Below are 24,827 nucleotides of genomic sequence, written 5' to 3'. Positions count from 1 at the left end.
TCCCTGTGCTGAGGAAGAGCTAAGGCAGAGCTGCTTCAAAATTTCCAAACTGAGTTTCCAAACAAAATTTAGTTTTGCTGCTGCAGTGTTCAAGGTCAATGGTAATAATTTTGCCCTCGTTATTTGTAGTGACAAAGTCAGTGGCAGGGATTGTGTGGACAAGTAGGAGGGACAGCTCCTGCTGACTGTGAGGTGAGAAGAAAGGAGTAGTCATAGGGGATTCACAGGACTTAGGTGTGGTAAGTGTTGTTTCTCTGCCCTTTTTTCAAGTTGGAACTTTTCCAACTTGAAATGAAAGGTTGTGCTGAATTGAACTGAGCACTGAATTGAATGCTGGAAATGTGAGGGGACATGATATGCCACACAGACAAGACCCATTCTTCTCTACTGAGGGGCTCTCTTGTTGCATCACTTTAAAGGAAAGGTTCTTTGCTCTTCTCACCAAGTTTTACTTGCCCCTCTTTGTGTTTCTCTGGTGTGCTCATTATGTGAGTCAAATGGAGAAGAAAGGGAGAGGAAATGGAAGGAAGAGCACCTTCCCTCAAACCCGTTCCAGCAACTCATGAAGCCCGTGGTTCTGGAGGATCAGAAGGAAGCAGAACCGGGCTCAGAACGTGTGGTTACAGGCAATAGTGGCTGCCAAGGGCTGCCTCTCTTCTGTTGTCGTAGGTACAAGAACTAGCAGTGAGTTGACCATTGTTTAAAAGGAAAAGCAATCTTAGTGTGGGCTGCAAATGGTAAATTTACCAGCCATGTGTGTACATGAAGGGAAAGATTAAGCTCTCTAAGACTCCATTTCTCACTCTCATGTTCTCTTGTTCTCAGTTAGTCTGTATACTTATGACTAGACCTGGAGGCTCTTTGTTCCACCTGCCCAGGAGGAAGGGTGGCAGACTGAGTAATTTAATTGATGCCTTTTAAGTTGAAGAGACTGATATTTCATAATATATTTTGAGCTATTTAGAAAAAATCCTGAGGGTTTTTTCAAAGCTGTTTACAAAACTTGTTAACCATCACAGTACTTTGTTGAACTCCTGTTCTGTCCCTGAAGAATATCATCAGGATAGGGCAATACACTGGTCAGTCTCTATATGTCTTATGGTTAGGGTGAAAATACCTTGAAGAGGTGGGGGAGCAAAACTGTTCTCAGACACTTTACCGGAAAATACTTAACACTTTTGTTAACACCATCAAAGTTATACTTTCAAGAAGGGAACATAAAACCTGCTTCTCAGTTTCCTATATTTAATAGACACTTTGAAATAAATGCTGTTGGGAGCAGGATCAGGAAAATGAATGCAATAAAGAAAATTTTAAACAAGCAGAGAGAAAATGTGTACTGGTGGTCCATTGTGGTTAGATGTGAAATCAGTAGAGGCCAACATCACTTACTTAGACCTAAAATTATATAAATTTTCCTGAACTCCTCAGATCCTTTCCTTTTCCCAGTTTTATACCTCCTTACCTTATCAACTTCAAAGCAATGTGCATTGTTTCCTGTTTAAAAGGACTACTCAGAATAGCAATATTGTTGAGTAGTATTGTCACTTCTCTGGATTAGAAGCGCTATCTATTGTTGGCTTCAGTTTTAATCAGGGACAGTAGCTGTAGCAGTACTGAATAACATGTAATGGTAAATATATACCACTGTCAGTGTTCAGTAGCACATAAATAATTGAATCATTTGAAGGTATTTAGACAGCAATTCAGCAATTTCAGTGTATTCACTTTTAAATGCACTCTTATTGCAGAATGCTGCAAACAGGGAGCTGAAAATTCATATGCTAAAAATTAATATTGCTTAAAATAGATCCTTATTATTAAGATCTCCTCTAGGGGCAATATCAAGGGGTCCTTGTAAAACCCTAGCCCAAGTATAGTTAGGTTCTGGAACTCAGTCTCTAATTATAGGTCTCACTGAATATCTAACTTAGAAAACAATGCACAATTGCCAAGATATACCAAAAACTTTTGGTGCTAATATTTCTGCTTGTCAGTCTACAATACAGTTATGTAAGGTACCTGAAGCTTTTTGTAGCCTCAAGTAGAAGGTCTTTCAAAATTGTTAGTTTTCAGCTTTTTGTTTTGCTTCTTCAATCATCTGTGAAAAAGGTGACAGTACCTTTCTCTATCCCAGCTGAAACCAGCACAAACACTTCTGAAAGATTCTTAAATCCTGTGGTATAAACATGAACCTTGAAGTCGTTTGACAACCCGAAAATAATACAATAGTGAAAGTTAGAGTTTCTGGTGTTCTCTTTACCTATCTACCTGTCCTATTTTATCACTTCGGAATTTTGAAAGAAAGATCTGTTAATGTTTTCTCAGGATGACTCACAGGTTAAAAAAAATGTGCTATTTCTTTGTCAAATACAAGCACCTTTTAAAATTTGTATTTAAACTTAGCATTATCTTTAAAAGTTCAGAAAACAAAGCGGAGGGGAAAACATTGGCAGCAAACTGTGTGCCTAATGAGTCAGTGAATGACTGTCAACGAACCAGTGTTCATAATGCAGATTGGTTTATGTTGCTTTTAAGAGCATGCCACACATTATTATTCTCAGCATTAGTTACAGAATATTACTTAAGACTATAGACAAAAAAAATGTAATTCATAGTTCCCTAGTAGAACAATGACAATAAAGAAATTATGCTTAGATGGACATGTCAGATTCTATCAATATTCAAATCACTATTTTAAATGGTGCAAAATATTTGCATTCAGATAGGAAAATTAAGTGCTTTTGTCTCAATCTGTGTTTGTGACAATGAAAAAATAGTTCAGACTTCTTACCAGAATGGGTCAGTAGACTCCCTTGGCTTTTTTTTGCAGGATAAGTGGCAAAAAATAGATAGTAGAACACCTCAGGAGTAATTGCTGTTTGGGTTTCACAACCTCACATCTCGTTAACCTAGCTTTGCTGATTTCTCAGGCACCCAGTGCAAACATGCACATGCCATACTGACTTGACAGCATTGCACATCACCGCTGGAAGTCAGGCAAATATGTAGATGTGCTAGACCATCCCATTTTCATGCAAATTCCCAAGATTATGCTGTACTAATGTTGTTCAGAGAAGAAGACATAATTTTAATATTTGACATGCTTGCATAGGAAGTTGTTGCTTTGGAGCTGTGTAGGTTGTAGAACATGCTTAGGTATACCATATGGAACTGAAGAGTTATTTAATTGATTTTTAATTCTTTAGTTTTTGTATTTTAATTGCCTGTATTTACTTATATACAGTATGAATTACATTGCAGCCACCTTTGCAGGTATTGTTTGTAGCCCTCAACTATTTTCTTCATTTACTTCATTTTCCTGTTCCTTGCACTTTAATCTCAGTGGTTTTGGAAACATTAGGAGTAAGAGGAAATTCAGGAAGTCACTCCAGCTATTTAATAAGTTTATCTCAATTATGAACCTTTTGTTTCTCATTTTTGTGCCATTTATGTACAGATCAGAATGTGTAGTTTTGGGTTTTTAAAAATTTTGTTTATCTTTTGTGCAAATACCTCTTTTTCCTTTTTTATTTCTTTACATCTCATCTGTCTCTGGCTCTCACAAGACAAATTATTTTTAAAAGCAATAATTTAAAGATCTTTATAGTTAGTTTATGGAATATGTTTTGAAAAACAGCAAAACATTCCCAGTATACAAAGTCCTTGTGCTACCTTTTGTGTGATCAAAGACCATGCTTTTTGCAAGCTTCATTCTTTCAATATTTTTCATACTTTGAAAAGTTGCTTAAAGGAGTCTTTTACACTGGAGCTGTTTAACTATGCTAAATCATTGTAATTTTATTTTATTTGTCCATGGCCATACAGTGGCAATTTCTGATATTCTAACAATTTCAGTGTAGTTAATCATACAGAACGTGAGGTAATTAAAGAACTACCAACATTATCATTTTACTAATGAAGAACTTTTCAGCAGGATTGATATCTTATTCCATAGAGTATTTTGTTTTTCAAAATCTTTAGATCCAAGTTAAAATTTTTAATGTTCTGACATAGCTGCTTCCTCAATCTGGTGGTAACTGTTTCTGGTCAGGCTAATAAGCTCCCCACAATCAAAATCCATTGGCTATGTGCTCTTCTGGATATGTTGCTTGACTCTCTCCTTCCCGAGGAAGCATTCTGGCAGTTGGCAGTGTTCAAGTTTGCTGTTTGCATTCCCTGTGCACACAAGGTTTTTTAGTTATAGAATAGGAGAGTGAGAACATCCTACCCCATAGCCTGGCATTTAAGACATTAAGATAAGTTTTGAATTTTTACAAACAGTGGAAGGAATTGAACTTAGGCACTTCAGAGAATGTCATGAGTGTCAGAGCATTCTCTGTAAGTGAGAGCATCTTTATTAGGACTCCCAGTATTTGAACCCTTGAATTTAAATACATTACAAAACCAGACTGTTAACTTCCTTTCCCTTTGAAGAGAATCTGTCTTCAGAACAAATCCCATAACCTCAAATTAAAGGAAATGCCTCCTTCCAGCATAGACTTCTGCACCTCAAATGATGTTTTAGGATATAATCTATCAGAAAGAATGACCACTGTGTTCATTTGCTCACAACTCAGATTGTAGTCCGTGGTCAGCCTAAATAACTTTAGGTTCTGGATTCTGTTCCATGGCCAAGCACCTAAAGTGTCTTGTTACTGCTCATAACTGTTAGTCAACTTTGTGTTTCATGGTTAATGTCACAAAAGAAAGCTGTGGAAGAGCAAAATGCTGATTTTAATGTAAGAAGCTGATGCAAATATCTTAACTAAGACAGACTTCCTCTTTAAAATATTTCATCATAATCCAATGAACACATCTTAAACATTCTGTTGACTTATGCTTCCATCTTTCCTTGATTACATCACTTTTTCACGCTGCAGTTGTATTGCTACTTTTTGAAAGTGCCACCCTTTTAAAATGTGTAATCACAGTGATTGCACAATTAGCTGTATTCATTACTATAGCAACAAGAATAAAACTGTTCCCTAGCCCGTCCCATGAAAAAAGGTCTCTCTCTCCATTTTATTGTTATGCTGAATGAATGTTTATGACACAATGGAAATTGTGTGCTTTGGTACAGTTGAAGGCAGCTCACAGTGAGGCAGGGGGAAGTAAACTATCCTGGAACCCTTGTTTTAAAAATGGAAATAAAATTTCTGGCCTGCTCCAGAGTACTCAAACGAAACATATGTACCTACTCTCCAGCTTCTATCACATCCTCCTGGCAGGGTATCTCACCAGCTTGAAAAGAAGCAAGTTCTAGCATGAGACACGAGCTCAAACTGAATACTCTAATGTTAGAGCTTGAATCATTGCCTTCCTTGAGCCCTAGTGAGGCCTTGTCTGTGCTGAAATATTTTACTGGGTCTTGCTTCATTATGGCATCTGAGCTCACTAACATAAATATTCCCCATCATGAACATAGCTTCATCCCTGTTTTCATCTGTTTCCTCTTTCTTCCTTTAAGTACAGCAGTCAAGCTTTTTGCTGCCACCAGTTCTACCCTCTGAAGGAAAATCTGATACCATCCATCCCTGAGTAGTTATTCCAGTTCATTATTTTATTATGAATAACACTGTATGTGGCTTTCTTCCTTTAAGCCTGAGTTCATAATGTTGCATTGTTTTACAAGGTTTCACTTTGTTGTTGGGTTTTTAATTAATGAATTTTTTAATGCAGAGGAAAACTCTAAAACATAACTGAAGAAAGTGCATGGTTCTGTTTATATCAAAACTAAAGTAGTATGATTTCTGCCACGTGGATTTTCATACAATCAGGCTACAGCCTGGCACCTACAGCTGTCCCCCCATTTTCACAACATTTGTATAACATTACCTTTGAGACCAAGAGTTTTGAATTACATTATCTGTGAGACCAATACTTTGTGTCCAATTTCCTACAGTTTGCCAACAGGTTCAAAAGTGACTACCAGGACATGTGCACAGCTTCCCATACACACCCACCGTGATTGCACAAGTTTCATTTCCTTAGCAAACCAGACTGAAAACAAGGCACAAAACCAGAGAACTCAAAACTTTCTCTTAATCCAGTATATTATCCACATTCTAGCAAGTGAAAGAAAACCAGAGTATTTAGTTTCCCCTGTAAGCGTATGTGTAAAAAGCAGCTTCATTCCCTGCTTATCGGGCTTAAATGCAGGAAATCCTTTGTTTGCTATCAGTCAGTTGTGTAATTTTGGTCAAATTCTCATTTCCCTCATCTCATTTCCCTTTTTGCATGTTTGAAAATGGTATGACCAAGGAGGAACAAACACTTTGTCCCTGTCTTTAGAGTGCTTAGCATGCTGATACTCACTGAAGACTCCAAAAATTAATTCATAGAGCAACATTCCTTTCATTCATTACTGTATAGCTAACCAAAACAGAAACAACATTCAGTCACCAAAGCACAAAAAAATTGAGCTGTTCGCAGCTAACATTTTGAAATCTTCCTGCAGATTAGTGCGGATTTGTTTATTGACCGTCCAAATTTAAGCTGGTACAACTTTTTCTGCATAATTTAAAAGAAAAAAAAATCAAATAAGCTTCTCCTTATGAAGAATTAATCTAAATTGGTATTTTCTTCTGCTCTTAAGCACCCTTCCTAAGGATTCTTTTCTTAAGCAATCATTTATTTGACAATTTAAAATATACCAGGATCGTAGGAAGGAAGGATTACTGTCTTTTTTTTTCCCTAAATCAAGATTAAAAACTACATTTAGAAATTCTGTCAGTTTTTGATGTTACTGGTGGTGCAACGAACGCTGATAACTGAAGTAATTTTTTTTAAGTTCAAAAGAACTACACAAGCCTAGCTTACTCAGTACCTTACTGTAAAAAGATCAAGGGATGGGTTCTGTGATAAAGTATTAAGGGCACACCACCCCTACACCCAGTTATATCAGAAAAAGGGACAGGTTTTTCATTCACTCTGCTTCTCTGAGATGCTTTTCTTTCAACACAGACTAAAACTACGGATTTGTGCCTTAGGTTTAACAACTGTAAATAAGGGTTCTGAACTGTTAAAAAACTGTTCTTGGTTTCACCGTAACAGTTGTAGTCTCATTTTGCATGAGAAATGTGTACTGTGCTTTGGACTAATACAGCAATGTATTAACCTGTGCAAGTTATGAGGGACAATCAGTGAAACTTTATCTTAGTTTGGATTAGTTGTCCATCATTCTCAAGTTTATGTTAAACCAGCAATAAGTTTTATATTGACAGAGTCACCTTCTCCCTCCAATTACTTTAAGGTCTCTTTCTTGCATACAATGTTTGCAAAGGCCTATTTCTATACCATGCACTATTTTCAGGAATTTCCAATGTTCAAAAACTTTGGATAATTTTTCCTATCTGATCAAAAATTGTTCCTGATTCATAATTGGAATTAAAGCAAAAAGCTTCGATAACCCAATTACTAAACAATTCTTCTAAGGTGGAATTAACTGATGCTGCATGCAAATTAGCATGGAACAGAGGAGTTAAACTGAGGATTAAGGCCTGGAATAATGAGAAGCAAATATGCTGTCTGTGCTAGGAATGTGAGAACTGTCATCCTGGAGTGCATCAATGCTCCTTCCTTTCAACCTTGAATCTTGCATTTTCATCATGTGTGCTTGTAGACTTTATTATAGGCTATTTGTTACTTCCACTGCTGCTTAGGCAAGAATCCCAAGTAGCTGGAGTCCAAGCTTGTGATGAATGCAACAGTACTGTCATGAAACAGGACCTCTTCAGATCCCCTAAATGGAAAGAAAATCACTTTGAGTATTAAGTCTATTTCCACTTTTTTTTTTTTTTCTTTTCAGGCATCATGTGATCTTTGAAGCAGCACATTGAGCAAGTTTTGTGCACTAACTACAGAACAGTCTGTTCTTAGAAAATGGATAATGCTTCACCAAAGAGCTGAGGTATCAGGAAACTGGTGTCAGGAACGGCATATAAAATACCTTAGGCAGATGTTTTCTGTCTGTTAGATGCGGGACACTTGTACCCACAAATCTGAACATGAAGCAGAGAAGACTCTTTTTCAGATCTGGGGCAGGATAAGAGTGATATGATGCATGTTTTTAGGCCAAATCCTTACACCTGAGATAAGTGAAGTTGATGTGTAAAATCTTCAGATGATAAATATGGGAAATAATCTGAAAACAGAAAATTTTATTTAATATTCTGATGGGGAAAAAAATCCCATAGGTATTTATCCATTCTTATCAGCAAATTTATGAAAAAATGTAATTTACTAAGTTTGCACATTTATAAAATCTAACACGTATCTTACTGATTCTGCTATTTATTAAACATTCATCATTTTTATACTTACTTCATATCTAAAAATGACTCATGCACTTGTATGTAGAATTTCAATAACATCCTGGTTGCTAGGCTACATGTGAACACTCTGACATATGAAGTATCACTTAGAAATTGATTTTTTAAGTATATAAGGGTCAAATTTGTAGAACTTGTTTATTCAAGGAGTATTTTTGCCGGTAATTATACCAAATGGCGTGACAGTTTATGCCTTTAAATAAATATTTAGTTGTATTGCGCATGATGTCTAACAGACGCATGTGACTTTTTTTTTCCATTTCAGTAAACTTTGTATTTCTGCCATATGCATGTGAAAGAGCAGTTTCCTGGGTGATTTTCCTTGGCTTGTTTTCACCCACTGTCCATGTCTGTCAACATTACTAATTGTCTCTAACTGTTTTTTTCATTTTTGTTTCAAGCTTCTCCTAGCTTTTTCTGAGGACCAGGGGAAAAAATCACCTCAAATATGCATATGGGTTTTGATACATGCTTCTATGTCTTCATCATAGAAATACAGGCTTGCTTATACATATGGCACTGAGTTTGTCCCTGCATTAAGTGCTTCCTGGCAGAGACTGGGGAGATTTCCTGGTGCTTCCACTCCTCCATTAGTCCAGTCTTCTTCAGAATTTGTGCTCATGACATCTGAGCTTTGGGACCAGAGTGGTGTCTTCCATACTAATATTTAATTTTAATTTGTGTCCTGAAAAACCTGTGGTAAAAGAACACTAAACCTGCAAAGTTATGCGGTTGGTGTATGAGAACACCAGAGCTCACATTTTCTAAAAAAAAAGAGGTTATTTAAATTAATTATATTTTTGGTTCTGTTACAAAATCAAAACAATTAGAAAGTACATTTCTTATATGTCAATCCAAAATATTTTTTTTCTTCTAGGCAAACAGTTTCCTTAGTATGGATTCACAAAACATACTTCATTGTGATTTTATTAATTTATTCTGTATAGCATTGCAAACATTTGGTATTTTAATTTTTTTATTTAGTTTAGCCTTGATTTTTCACATGAAACTTCAAAAAATATTTCATCAATTATGAAATAAGATATTTTGCCCAAAGAATAGCAAAAAAAGATATTTTAATTCTTCTGCTCTTGGTGTTTTCATATTCAAGTAGTGCTAGTACAGTAGAAAAAGATATTTTTTATTAATTAATTAAAGATTTATATAAATGCTTATTTTGGTCTGCAGATAAATTAAACATGCATCAATAGACAGTCGGTACCTAAATAAGAATATATTATTTCTGCAGGGCTCCTGCCTGATGACTGTACTTTCAGTGCACATGATAATCAGTGCTCACTAATTGTTGAGAAGATGATATTATGAGGGGGGAAAGTGGCATTGAGAGGGAAAGTGTTGCTATGAGGTGTGATTACTGGAGCTCTTAGAGGGTCAGTCTTCAAACCATACTTGTTTTGTCATTTCATTAAGAAGATTAGTTGGGTGGTACAGGAGTTAGGAGCTGGCTTGCAGCCAAACGTGTTTCTCACTGACACGGGAGGCAGCTGCAGTGTCCAGGCAGACCTGCATGACTGTAAGAACTATCATTCATGTGCAAAGGACTAAATTAATTAGTATCAAGTACAAGTATTCTTTAGGACTAATACTGAGAGTTTTTGTTAATTTGTGAGCTTACTGACTGGAAGCAGCCGTGGTGGGGACACGGTGGTTGATCACAGAATGATTTATGAGTCACTGGTGTGATGTGGCTGTAGGAGAGAAGTGCACCAGGTGACACTGGCTACAGTGGTGTTGGGAAGCAGTTGTGCTATTTGATGGCAGGAGCTATCTCATCTGCAAGACCTCTAGACAGCCAAGCTCAAGAAAGATGATTTCAGAGTGAAACAAATGTTATAGAAGGAGCTGTGCCATTTCTCTGCTCTAGTCCAATCTGTTGTAAAATCCTTGTTTATTTAGCTGAATATAAGACATTTCATTCTAACAGAAAAACACTAGCAGGAAAAACAGAAATTCTCCATGATACAGATGAAGCATTAGAAGTTTCTGGAGAGATGGTCAGTAAGATCTGGAGATGGATGGGTTATAGCTTTTCCTACTGTGGGCAACCAATTCATAATCCTTAAGATCAATTTGGAACATTTAGGAAAATAATTAGCTTATGTAGTATCCTGTATTTGCATCTTAGGTTTAGCAACCTATAACATAAATTAGGTCTGATATTTGTATGGTCCTACAAGGAATTTGCTGTTTTCTGCAGTATACTGCTGCATGAATTATTTACAGTTTATTGCACTCTGCACTGAATACAGGAAGTAGCTTACATTTTACCATTTCTGACGTTAATAATTATATCTAGTAAAAATTGAAAGAAAACCTGTTCATGTTGTGATAAAGAAAACCACAGTGTAAGAATAAAATGCAAAGAGTTAAATGAAATCATGTTGCATGTCCCATATAAGATATCTATAATCGTATTTTCCAATTATTTAGAAATTTATATTCAAATCATACCTATCATTAAATTGTGCAGAGGAAACCCAGCTTTGCTACAAGTCAGATCACAGGTGCCTTATTCTTTTCTCTGTCTTGAATGATACTTAGATTTGAGAACTGTATGGAAGAGGCAATTTAATATAAAATCCCCCATTATGTTCTATAACACTAGTTTAAGCTGTAACAAAAGACTATATTTCTTTGCACCCAATTTGTCCCTATCAAATAGAGATGTTTTTGCAAGCAATGTTTTATCTCAAGGTGACTGTTAAGGGTTGAAACTGAAATGATGTTAAGATACAAGTTGTGCAAAGGACTTAACTAGGTCGAATTTGTGTAATTTGATTGCTGATCTGATCAGTCACAGTAACTGTCTGCCTGAGCCTCGGTTAGAGGATAAGCCCTCACAGGCTCTATTTCCACTCTACAGGGCTTCAGTGGTAATTCCAGACTAAGGCACTGTTGTCTTTGCCATGCCTGGACATCTGTGACTCCAGTGCTGTATTCCACTTCCCCTGCCTCATACCTGACCGTGGCACTGCGCTGTGAACAACATCAGACAGCTGATATGCCTTGTTTGTGCATGTTTTCTTTCTTTTTAGCATAAATCATTCAAGCCCTCCAGTTCACAGAATGACTCACACTGATGCTCTGGCTTAACCTAGGTGCGGGGACACACAACACCTCATGAGTCCAGGAATGATCAAGTTGAATAATTTCTCATAGAGCAATGACTCACAGACGATGTCTGTGTTGGACACTAGATGTCTGACCACTGCTTGGGGAGACAAAAGAGTGAACTGCAGTTTGGTAAAAATGGCTGTAATCATTACAACATTACCAGGTGAAACAAGTTTTAATCAGGGTGAGAAAATCCACACTTTGGAGAACTTAACAATGTCTGACAATGTCTGATTATAGGTTGATCCTATTATTTCATCCTTTCAGTCTACACAGGTCTAGAACATAGACCACATGATGTAGTTTTGCTCGATTTTGCTTCAGAGGTGGTGCTATCTTGGTAGCTGAAATTTAGAGGAATACCCAGCTAGTAGCAAACAGTAGCATGAAGAATTTCAGCCCAAATATTTGCAGTTTGCTAGTTAAAAACAAGGAAAAAAAATATTATTATGGAAAATCATAAGGATTAGAACACTTACAAAATGCTAACCCTGTTAAGTATCTCAACTATCATCTTATTTAAAAAAACCCAAACAGGAATATTGTTTTTAAGCTGTGGTTTTACTCTGCCCTTACATGCTCTGCTTTGATTTTTACATGCTCTGTTTTGATTTTTACACTGCATGTATAAGTGCTTCTAAAAACTGTGACCTGGTGCAGGCTTTTAAAATGGGCTTCTGAGAAATCTTTTTGCCAAACAGGCAGTGATTTTGTAAAATCTGAAAGAACGAGTGCATTGACCTCACCAACAGATATCAGTTTCTTCTTCAACTTTCTTTCTCAGTCATATGCAAGTAGTTTCTGTTTAGTCAGAATTCCTGAAACAGTCAAACCTGAACTTTTCTCATACTAAGGTGCTGCAGGTCGCACTCATGCATTTGAGAAGTTTTCTCTCAGATGTTCATTGAAGCCTTCGATTTGAGCCAGAATTCAAATGTTCATGCACTTCATGTTGCATTACCAAACTCACTTGCCATATGCTTTAACCAAGAGGGTCATTTTTTGATACCATTCATTTTGAAGAGAAGGTAAAAATTGGCCATTTTAGCAAGTGAACGAATTATAGTAAAAGCATATCTTTCTTTTTACTTTTTTTTTTTTAGGTATGAAAGGCAAGTGAAAATTTACTTCTCTTCAAGAGATAGACTCTACCTTTCTGCTTGTATGGCATGTAACACCTGACAAATCAGACTAGATATCTTTAAAATAAATTCTACAGTTGAGAGTTATATTTAATTCATACAACAAATTAGTTGAGGGAGAGAAAGGAGTAAATTTCTGTGTAGAAAAGTGAAGAAGAAAAAATTGCATGTTATTGAAAAAGCTGCCAGGACTTGCTCACCTAATGCAAAATTTATCCTATTAGAAATATTGCTTTGGTTTCACTTCTTTCTCTTCCATGTCCTCACTCTCCTCTGAGAGCAGTAGTTTATTTGCTGTCATTTAAGAATTTAACTCTGTACCTTGTAACCTCCATGATTTACTGATTATTTTAAACTTAGCCTAAGAATACAAATAGCACTTATAATTCTAACATTCAGTTAAGAATAAGCCTTAAATACTAGCCTACTGTCTAGAGTAATTGTGTGCATTCTGATTACCACACCTCTGTATACACAGGCATTCAGATGAAAGACCAGGGCTGTGGACCATAACCAATTAGATACATCTTTTGCTTGGTGAGAAAGCACAGAACAAGCTTAGACAAACGACATGGGAACCAGAAGCTGTGACTCTGTTGGCCGCGCCATTGAGCAAACCCAGCAAAATCTTGTTTGACTTGGAAGCAAACACTAGAAATCAGAGAGAAATGTGTATCAGTACCAGCGGCCCCAAGACCAGAAGGCTATCAGTTAGGAATGAGTTGAACTCCACCCAGGGCTCAGAGACACTTGGTGCTCTTTGTTGGTTGCTTTTTTATCTCTGAAAACAGCTTTGGGTTGTTTATTTTGGGTGGGGGGAAACCAACTGTGTGAATTATAAAAATGTTTAGTTTGTATTTCAAGAGAAATTTCTGTTTATATTGTCTTATGCCAAGTTCATGGTACATCTCCCTGGAACAATACACCAGTGCTATATTTTCAGAACCTGGCTAACTGAAAACTTCCCAAGCTCTTACACAGGAGTGACACACACACAGCAGAAGGATCCCTTGGCTAGAACAGGGATTGCACTGTGTTGGCACAAACTGATTCACTTCCAACCCAAAAACCAGGAAAATTTTCATCTTGGTTAAGAATTTGCCGAACAAGAAAAACTCTCATATTGTAAACTTCTCAGATATTGCCTGAAATGATCACATGTATGAGAGTGGTCTCTTATACTTTGACAACACTGGGTGGCATTGTACAACATAGGACATTATAAAGTAATAGAATATGTACACAGATTTTTAAAAGTTTATCATCTGCGGCCCTTCCAGCCCTCAGGTTGTAAAAATACTGTGAGGAACTCACAGCCAGCTTAGGTACACATACTTGTGCAGCAGTTTTGAGCACACAGACAGATGTGATGACTTTATGTTTCCTCTCAAAGGAAGTGTTCATGTCTTTATATATAATTAGCTCCACTATGAAGAAGACCTTAGAAGAGACAGATTTGGTTCTCTTGTTAGGCTTGTGGTTCATGGTGGGGGGATGGGGTTGGTAGTGGGGTAGAAAAGAGGATTTTGCACTTAGTCATAAGCAACTGAAAGCAACTGAGAGTAACTAAAACCATTAGTATAGACTGGCTCTGTGTAGGATTCCATTACCAGCACAGAAGGAGATACTCACAAACAGAAAGTGGTTTCAGCATGGAAACTTCATTGCTTTCCAAGCTCTGAACCTAGGAGCTCATTTTCCATTAGGGAACAAGAAAGAAGAAGAAGAAATTTCCATGCAGAGAAACGCCCCCTGTGCACCAAATAACACAATTAGACAGAGATGAGAACTACATTCCTGATGATGAGTGAAATTTGCTTTCCTGACAGTTATGTGATATTTTATAATATTTGTCAAGAACTTTGGTATTAAATTTTACTGAAAAGGCACATAAGCAAGTTCAGTATAAACACCTATATTTGAGGAAATTAATTTCTTTAAGGAAATCGAGTTATTATCTAGATAATCTGAAAAACAAGCTAGAAATAAAATCAGGTATCTCACTTCCCTGTCTTTTATTGTTGTCTCTCTGGTTTTACCTCATGTAATTCTAATGCTTGCTTCTCCTCTTTTTGTATAAAGTACGGCATAATCAGAAGGACCCCTTTGACTAAAGTCTTGTCATATATGATTTTTCATCAAGTAATACACAGCAAAACAAGGAAAACCTTATCTATCTTACATTTTCAGTGGTAGTTAGCTAAAAAAACAGACAAGCAGCTATTCAAGTTGCAAGCTGGTTTTAACAGGATGCTATTTCTTAGGACACAACAAAGCCAGAAGGATTTTAATGGGGTTGCTGATGATTTACAAATTACTTAGGCTCATAATCAATAAAAATAAGGAAATAGAGTCATAATAATAATGGATGAGAAATGTTTTCATATCCACAGACAGGAGTTTTGAAAATCTCTAAATTAGTGAAATTAGAGTATTTAAAACCTTAAAACTACAATTGGACTTTGTTTTTAAAAGTAGCAGCCACTGTGGTCATAGCAATCTTTCCTGCACTCGACTGGAAAATCCAGGTCTCTGGGGTGCTTTTTAGTGGCTACACAAGTTATTCTTGGTTTGACTATTGCTGTGCATCAGGTCCCACATTGAGATTATCAGTCAAAACAGCATTTAAATTCAAACAGGTCCTAAAACACTCTGGCCTTTCTTTTAAATATGAAATACTATTCCAGCCAACTTTATGGAATCCATTTAACTTAAGGCCACAAGTCTCAGTGGCAGAAGTTAAACTGTAACAGTCTGAGTGTGCTGACCCATGAGCCTGCAAGCAGTGTGTCCTTGTGGCCAAGAAAGCCAAGGGGATCCTGGGCTGCATTAGGAGGAGCATGGCCAGCAGGTCAAGGGAGGGGATCCTGCCACTGTGCTCAGCCCTGGTGAGGCCACATCTGGAGTGTGTGTCCAGTTCTGGGCTCCTCAGGACAAGAGAGAGATGGAGCTGCTGGAGCTGGTCCAGTGAATGACTGTGAGAATGATAAGGGGACTGGAACAGGTCACTTATGAGAAGAGGCTGAGGGAGCTGGGCCTGTTTATCCTGGAGAAGACCGAGAGGGGATGTTATCAATATATACAAGTATCTGAAGGGTGAATGTCAAGAGGATGAAGCCAGGCTCTTCTGGATGTTGAATACACTGGAAATTATCTTGGAAAAATGAGTAGAAAGCTAGGAGTCACCATCAATGTAAAATGAAAAAAAAAAATCAATTAATCTATTTTAGTTTAAGAAAAACCCAAGCCACACAAAACCAATCTGTTAAGGACCACAAGTTACCTGTTGCTTTCTTCATGTTATTATTTTCATAGTCTGTCATGTAACAAACATTAGCCTGGCATCATGGCTTTGAATCTCAGTAACTGACTTGAATAGAGTGGGAAAGATTTTATTTTTTTATTTTTTCAAAAACTAGCATGTGAAAAGTGACTTGGTAAAGGTGACAGCTGACTGGGGAAAAAAAAAAAAAAGGCAGCTGCCTACTCTTTACCCAAATGCCTACTCTTTGGAGCAACTGAAATGGAACAGTTTGACAGTAAAGGATGCAGCTTGTTTTCCTTCATGCTCTATCATCTCACCCAGCAGTATTAGCAGCACACATCAACCAGACTGTCTTCAACAAAGAGCATGCTAAACATTTACAAGTTGTTTGGCATCAGATACACTGTAATGCTAACTGCTGAAAGTCGAGGACCTCTCCAGACGTGCCTTTTGTTTTGCAATAAGATTATGGTTTCTCAAGCAGGAAGTCAGCTTCAGGGGTGGTGGTTTTTCTGCAGCTAAGATTATCAACATAGGAATTGTCTGATCTTTGTAGGTTCTTAACAGATATTTTTGTGCAGTGAGTGGATAGAGTTAAGTATGTCTGACATTACATGAAAATTTCTCAAAAAGCCATAAACAAATGTAGAAACTACTAATGATAATTTCTTCACATTCCTATGTTGTTGAGATTTTTCAACCTGTATGTTTCAATTCTGTCTTGAGTATTTGTATATTTATGAATGATTGAAACCAAACAGAAGTTACAGTATGCTTATGCAGTAATATGCTAACAACTTTTTGTGTGCTTTCTCTTGTCCTGTTTTCAGCTGGGGCAGAGCTCATTTTCTTCTCAGTAGCTGATGCAGTGCTGTGTTTTGGATTCAGTAGGAGAATAATGTGAATAAAACACTGATATTTTAGTTGTTGCTAAGTTGTACTTACCCTAGGTCAAGGACTTCCCACTCTGCTCTGCACTGGGGCAGCCTCACCTTGAGTCCTATCTGCAGATTTGGTCACTGTAATATAAGAAAGACATTAAGCTATTAGAGCATACAGGGGAGCTCAATAAAGATGGTGCAGAGCCTTGAGGGACAGCCATATAGCTCAGGTCACTTGGCTTGTTCAACCTGGAGATGATCCCTGAGAGGGGACCTCATCACAGTCTGCAACTTCCTCATGAGGGGAAGAGGAGGGGCAGACACCAATCTCTTCTGTGCAATGGCAGTGACAGGACTCGAGGGAACGGCCTGAAGTTGTGTCAGGGAAAGTTTAGGTTGGATATTAAGGAAAGGCTCCTTACCCAGAGGGTGGCTAGTCACTGGAACCCTGGGCTTCCCAGGGAAGGGGTCACAGAACTGAGCCTGACAGAGTTCAAAAAACTTTTGGACAATACTGTCAGGCACATGGTGTGACTCTTGGGGATGGTGCTGTGCAGGGACAGGAGTTGGACTTGATGTTCCCCCTGGGTCCTTTCCAACTCAGCATATTCTGTGATTCTGGACTTTTCAGTGTCCCATCCTCTGCCAGTAAGGAGGCATACAAAAGCTGGGAGGGAGCATAGCTGGGACAGCTGACCAAACTGCCCAAAGAGATACTCCATAACGTAAAAGCTCTGCCCAATATATAAACTGGAGGGAGTTACCTGGAAAGGGGACAGTTGTGGCTCAGGAATGGGCTGGGCATTGGTAAATATGTGGTGAGAGACTGTATTGTCAGCTCTTGTCTTTCTTGTGTTTTATTCCCCTCTCTTCCTTTCATTTACTACTACCACTACTACTACTACTACTATTATTATTATTCCTTTGTTTCAATTAATAAATTATTCTTATCTCAACCCATGAGTTCTGTTCTCTTTCTCTCCTGATTCTCCTCCCCATCCTATCAGTGGGGACAAGGGGAAGTGAACGAGTGGCTGTGTGGTACTTTGTTGCTGACTGGAGCTAAACCATGAACATGAACAGGGGAAGTTTTGCTTGTTTGAGGATTACACAATGTAGGTTATTTAAATAAGTATCTGACTGGCAAAAGAAAAATTCCTACAGCAGTCCTACAGCTGTGACACTGGAGCTGGTGGATTTCCATTCCTGACAAAATTTCTTCTAAGAGTATTTGCAATTCACAGCCTCTTTCTGTTGGAAAAGTCTTACTCTCCTTTTCTCTAATTATTTCTGCCATGAACAAACACCACAATCCGGAAAGTACAGTATTTAATTTTCTTTGTTTTCCTTTTTTATTATTTCTTATTTAGTTTTGAAGGAAATATGGACTATAAACATTTACTTGATAGAATACAGGACTCACAAGATACTGTGGCAACTTAAGAGTAAATTAAAATTGGATGTAGCGTGGGAAGCTAGGATGACACGTAATGTTTTCACCTTGACAGCCTTTCACTGGAGGTGGCACAGCAAAAGATCTTGACACATCTTGACATCAGCATGAATGCTTTCAAGTGGAAGGCAGGTAATTGTTTTCAATGCAGCAAGAATCTAAGCTGATCAGTAGTCATGAGGCAATAAAAAAAAAAAAGTTTCTGTATTTCCTAGATGAGTGCTGATCTTATGTGTATTTTTAGAGGGAAAGTAATTAGCTAAAAATAAAATAAATTTTAAAATAGCATATATAAAAATAGCTATATATATAATTAGAATTGCTTTTCCTAGTAGAGTAGAGATAGGGAAAAAAGCCCAGCATAGCAATTTGAAAATTTGCAGTATTTGGATATGTCACAATAAAAATAGTGCAAAATTCCAGAGATCACAAAGAATGGAGGAAATTTAAGTCTACAGTAGTAGATTCTATTTTCATGTTTCATTAGCTGTCTCTTGAAGCTTTTCTGTCCTTTTCTCTTCTGAATTGTTACTTTCTTGTTCTTAATGTATTAGCCTTTTTCAGTTTTCTAAAATAATTGAAAGTAATAGATGAGCAGACAAGTTTGATATTTTAAAAGAAGCAGTTTTCATACATGAAATTTCAAGTTTATTTTTGGGCAATTGCTAACTGTGTTGCATTAAAACTTTGGGTTACCATTTATCTAAAGTGAAGAGAGAGATAACAGAGTTAAAATCAACACAATGTAATATTTAGGTAATAAAGCTAGAAGAATATATTATGTGATGTAAAAAAGAAAAGATTAACTACTGACCAACACTTAGCTGGGAAGTGAAGATAGTTTCCAGAACCTGCAGGCTCACACAATGAAGCCACATAGAAGCGTGTCAACATGGGATGCTGCAGAGCCATGGATGGGCCTGTGGTGCTGCCCCTGAGTGACAAAACCTGTGCCCCGAGCCTGGGACACAAGTGACCACAGCAGACATACCTGCCCTGCAGAGATCTAGTTCAGTCACACAGCTCAATACAGAAAGCTGGCCTGAGCTTCTCTGCACTCAAAACATGCTGTGCCTGTAAAAAAGATAAAGATCCACCCACGAATAATAGAAAGGTACCACCCACAAATAATAGAAAGGTATCTATATGTGTGTAAGAGTTTTCAGAATTGTGACTCTGTTTCAAAATTACATCTACGTGCATCCCTTATGACAGTGAGATGTTGGTGCTTTTGGTAAAAGTAACTGTAATGAAAATAGGAGTAATAAATGTGACCATGCTACTGCCAGCTACAGTAACACTGCATGTTCGTGTCTGGTTTTCTCTAGAAGTTTGTCAATACACTAATTCAGATCCAAAAATGGATGGTAAAGAAGTTTTATTGTGGTCTCATAAAATAGCTCCCACTGTCTAAATTGACGTCTGGTTTTACTCCATATTTACTAACCAGCGCCTGCCCGTGGAAATGTACGTGGTGCATTGGCTGAACAGTTTGTGTGAGCCTATCTGAAGATGTTTTCTTTGCACTCCAATATGAGTTGGACTCCATAGCCATTAGAGGTCTTTGTGCTTATTTTAAAGGTAACAGGATTAGGCCATATAGGAGTAATGTATGTGTAAGTCACACAGTACTACTTCTACTCAGTTAGAATTACTGATGCTTTAGGAAAAAAAGAGGTTGTGTAGGTCAGTATGTGGTTAATGGGGCTGAATTCCAAGAAATCTGGATTCTATATTTAGCTGGGCCACTGAACTTCCTAGACAACCCATATCATTAACCTATGCCTCTTCTACCTAGTAATACCCCCACTGTCTTTCTTGCTTGGATTCCAAGCTTTTCCTAATAGATTGGATTGACTTCGCACCTGTCATAGGGAGGCTAAAATGCTGGCTAAGTCCAGCAGGCACGTTTGTAATATAAATGTGTTAAAAGAAAGGGAAGGGATAAAAAAAGAAGTAACAAAAATAAGTTATTTTTTTTCCTATGCAATTATCTTTTCTACTGTATGAAAGAAAAGCAAGTGAATTTATACAAAGAAATTAGATGAAAGCAACTCTAAAGATGGGCACTGGGGTATCATAACAGCCCTGCAACAAACAATTGTGTAATTAATGAGTATAGGATGTCTAGGGGGAAAACTAAGAAAGGACCCTGTATATGTTCTTGAAAGTAAATTAGCTCAAAACCACACACCAGATTGCTGTTCCTAGGCCAAGGAGTACTTACACATGCACAGCAGAGCCCTCCAGTGACATGTACCTCACTGTACAGTCTATGAAACGAAGCGATTTCATGTACAGATTTTGTTTCTTCAAATACTGTCCCTGTTGGAACAGTTAAACAGCTTATTTCTGCCTCACTGCACACATGAAAATCCCATTGCATAAGAGAAACAGAGAATGGAGTTAAAGAAAGGGCATCTGTGGCTTCTGTTCTCAGCTGTTTTCCAGTAAAGTTCTCTTTTGAATTGGCAGAAGAAATGTAGTTACTGCTTGTTTTTGCCTAACGCAGCTCTAGCCCTAGATAAAGCAGTACAACCCTCAAGCCTGCACTAAGTTCCTAAAACTACACACATTTCATTGCAAAATGTTTGATCATTCTACCTAGCAATACATTTTATTTCTAATTTTTAAAATTCTAAGGCTATTGTGACAGTACTTTGATACTATTGATGTGTAGTGATGAACAATACTCCTGTAACATTTAAATCCTTTAGCACCCTTCAAACATTCAAAACACCAAAGGACATTGACTGTGTAGGCATTGCTTTAAGCTTAAAAACCTTTTTATGCAAGAAATTAAGTCTTCATCGAGAAAATAACTGTTGAAATCTTAATACCTCTCAATGACAGCCACATTTGAAGAGCAATTTTATAGCATAATAATGATCCTTGTTGCATAATTTGGACAGACTTTTGTTCTCATTTTAATTTCTCATATGCTGCTTGCTTTACCATCTCTCCTTCCCACACCGATTAAAAGGAAGAGATCAAAAGTCAGAAGAGGAAAAACATCAAGTTTGAGCCTGGAGTTAAACTTCTAAAGGCTTCAGCACAGCTCTTACTTCAGACATTCTGTGGCATATCTGAATACAGCATTGGGTGCTTCATGGTAGACCTGGGCAGCTGCATTCCACCTGAGATCCCACTGCAGACACAAGTCCAAAAGAGCAATTTTAAACCCCCACTCACCGTCCACCCAGGACTAGAATATCTAAACTTCCTGTTCCTGGATTTTTATGTTCTTGAGGCACCTAAAATATGAACCTAGCCAAATGATATGCCAGAAGAAAAGGCATTTTTCTCTCTATTTTACCTCATATGAAAGGTTGCCTGAAATTAGAAAAGAAACTAGAAGGACAAGAAATCACTTCCTTATTCTAAACCTTGCTCCAGAACTGATTGGACAAGTTTCCTCAAAGTCTATAGGACTACAGAATGGACTATAGACTATAAAATGGAGTTTCAGAATTTGATTTATTATCAGCTGGAGGAGAGGTTTAAATCCATCTCTTATACAATTTCATGACAGTTACAGACTTTTCCAAGGAAGGCAATGTTCACTCTCTTTGTGCTGAAAATAATCAAATACACTTAATTCTCACATTAGAAAAAATGTCAAACAATCAGTTGTTACCCTTAGTACATAAATTGCTGGATTGTAATATACAATAGGGTCACACTAGAGAATATAAGTTATTTCTTTAAAGTCTATAACAATCTGTGAAAATTTACATCTTGCCATAAATAATAAATAAATAAGGCATCATATCCTTCTGGAAAACTTGTGACAAGTGACACAAGCAAGACATGTTTAGTGTCTCATCTAACTTTTGCCTTGGGGTCCGCCCAAGTCAGTGCCTTTGTACTTGTACAGGATTTCAGCAGGTGAGCTGTGCCCTATATATAGTTTTTGAAGCACTTCTGATCTCAAGTATTCTATAAATGTGGAGCAATAAAAGGATAATTTTAATTTCCTTTCCAGATGCAGAATTATACCAGTCTGAAGCTTTTATTTCCTCCCAAGGAAGTTTTATTAACCATTAAACTCTGGAACCATCGGTCTTCAGAATGAATGTCTTGTCTGAGTAATGCTTCCTTAACATGATTGCTTCAATGGATCAAAAACATATCTCTTCAGAGAAGAAACCTCTACTAGCAGCAGGGGGGATACAATTAAGGTTTATGTGAGAAGATGCTAGAAATTTCCCCCAGGTCTGACAGAACCAATGCAAATCACCTCCAAGATGGAACTACCTCTGGCTGAGCCCATCAGTGACAGCTGTAGTGCCTTTGGGATAACATATTTAAGATGGGTGAAAAACCTACTGCAGAGCAGTAGCTGGAGACAGGATTGAGAATACATAAAGGAAACAGCTCCACAGACACCGTGGTCAGTGAAGACACAGAGGAGGTGGTACTCCAGGCACTGGGAAATCTCCTGATTGTCTCCTGGTAGCCCATGTGAAGACCACAGTGAGGCAGGCAAGCTGTCCATCCTCCAGCTGATGAAAGACTCCATGCCAGAGCAGGTGGATGGCTGAAGGAGGTGGAAGCCCACATTGCAGCAAGCTCCTGGCAAGATCTTTGGCCCCATGGAAGGAGAAGTCCTAGCTGGAGCAGGTTTGCTGGCAGGTCTTGTGACCCTGAGAAGAAAGGTATGCTGTATACTGTTGGACTTTGAGAGTTGTTCCAAAATCTCATTGGAAAAACTTATTTGACCACAGCACTAGTGAATGTAGAAAACAAATTCCATTAATACTTTCCACAAAATCAAAAAAGTTTTAGAATATTTCAGACATAATACTGATGATTCATAGCATGGAATATTCAAACCTGAATAACTTAGCTTTCATAACGTGTCCCCAAGAAATAAGTATATGGAGCAAGTTCAGATGTAGAATTAACAAATTTTACAATTAATACTAAAGGTTTAAGATTGTCGTATCTGGTTTTCTACTATAGTCTCATAAAAAGCATGAAATAAGAAGAGGGTAAATTGAGACAAATTCATAAGCCAAATAAAACATGGGTTAAATAGAAGTGTTGTATCCTCAAACCATGGTTCAGAGGATATTCTCTCTATCCTTATTTTCTTATTTTCTTCAAATATACTTTAAATACTTTTCCTTACATTTTGCTTAATCTGGAAATAGTTTCCATCAAGTTAGTCACAGAAGTAAGAGATATAGTTAACCTTAAATGCTGATGGTATTCAGGTGCCCAGATTGTTTTACTTCTGACATAATTCAGAATTGTTGCAAGTAGGGACATCGTTGCATAAGACTGGTCACCTCTCAGCACTTTCTTTACTGAAAACAAGACAAAGCAGCAGGGAAAGTGGGAGATGGAAAAATTAATATAACTAACATTAAGTGCAGGCAGAACAACATGAAAAGATGACAACTGGGAATTGGAGTAAATAATTCCTCATCAAAAGAGAAAGCCAGGAAGAGACAAGAATTAGTAAGGATGATCAGAATGAACTGTAGAAGTAGTCAGACTCTGATGACATCAATGTGTGAACCTCCCTTGTGCAGCTACTTCTCAGAGTTCCTCCTGAACGGTATGGTCTGGCTTTCTCCTCACATGGTCTTTACTTTTCATAATCTGCCCTTATGGTCTTTCTTCCCTCAGCTTGTCTGTTGAAGAAGTAAGACAAAAGAAGTCCTTGTACTGCTAGAATGTTGGATATTTACACTTCCTCCCACTGAGTTCTGAGTTGGTTCAGGGAGGGGTACTTTGGAGTAAGGTCTGTTTTTCATACTCCTCATGTTACCCTGCTCTTTGTAGTAGCTTGGTTTTGCTTCCCCTGGCTGATTTTCTGGTAGTTTTGACCACTAAGTATTCTGAGTGGTTACTGAAATAAGATTATTAGTATGTGTTTGACTTCTTTCCAAAACTGTCATTGCTGTAGTAGCTTCCAAAATTCACAAAATAACACATTAAATGTAGGTGCTGATGTTTTGGTTTTTTCTTTCAGAATGTAAACATATACCTATATATGAATAATGAAAAAGGCGTCTGTGTGTGGATGCAAACATTTATGTACAACAAGCAAAAAGGAGTGTAAGCCTGGCCCACCTGATGATGAAAGAGATTGATGTAATTTACTTCACTCAGGACCTGATTTCACCCATAGCTGCATAAAATTAGAACTATTTTAAATTCCAGAAGCTTGACATGTCAATTCTGAGACAATTTGGGGCAGTGGGAGGATGAGGGGAAGATGCCTGTCCTGGTTTAGGGCACATTTTTCGGAGGAGATTTCTGAAGTGGTCTCCTCTAGAAAGCAAGTTCAAGCGGTCCCTCTCCCAGCTGGTTTGGGAAAGATTTCCTTGGAGAAAAGTGCAAAAAATTGTTTATTTAACAAGCAAACTACTCACAAACATGAAAAAAGAATTAATAATATTAAATAATGGAACCTCTTGTTCTGAAGAGAGATGGCAAATTCAGAGAGAGTGCTTTCCATGGGGTGCAGCTCAGCTCGCTCAGTCTCTTATCAGTCTCTCCTGTGCTGGAAAATGCCAGGTCCCAGCCCCCGGCGTGCCACAGGTGTCAGCTCCCAGTGTTCTTCTGGGTTTTCGGTCCAGAGCAGGTTTGAACAGCCCCAGGAAA

This window comes from Cinclus cinclus, chromosome 6, assembly GCF_963662255.1.
Source record: "Cinclus cinclus chromosome 6, bCinCin1.1, whole genome shotgun sequence".
NCBI classification, from domain to species: Eukaryota; Metazoa; Chordata; class Aves; order Passeriformes; family Cinclidae; genus Cinclus; species Cinclus cinclus.
Note: the sequence above shows the minus strand (reverse complement) of the source record.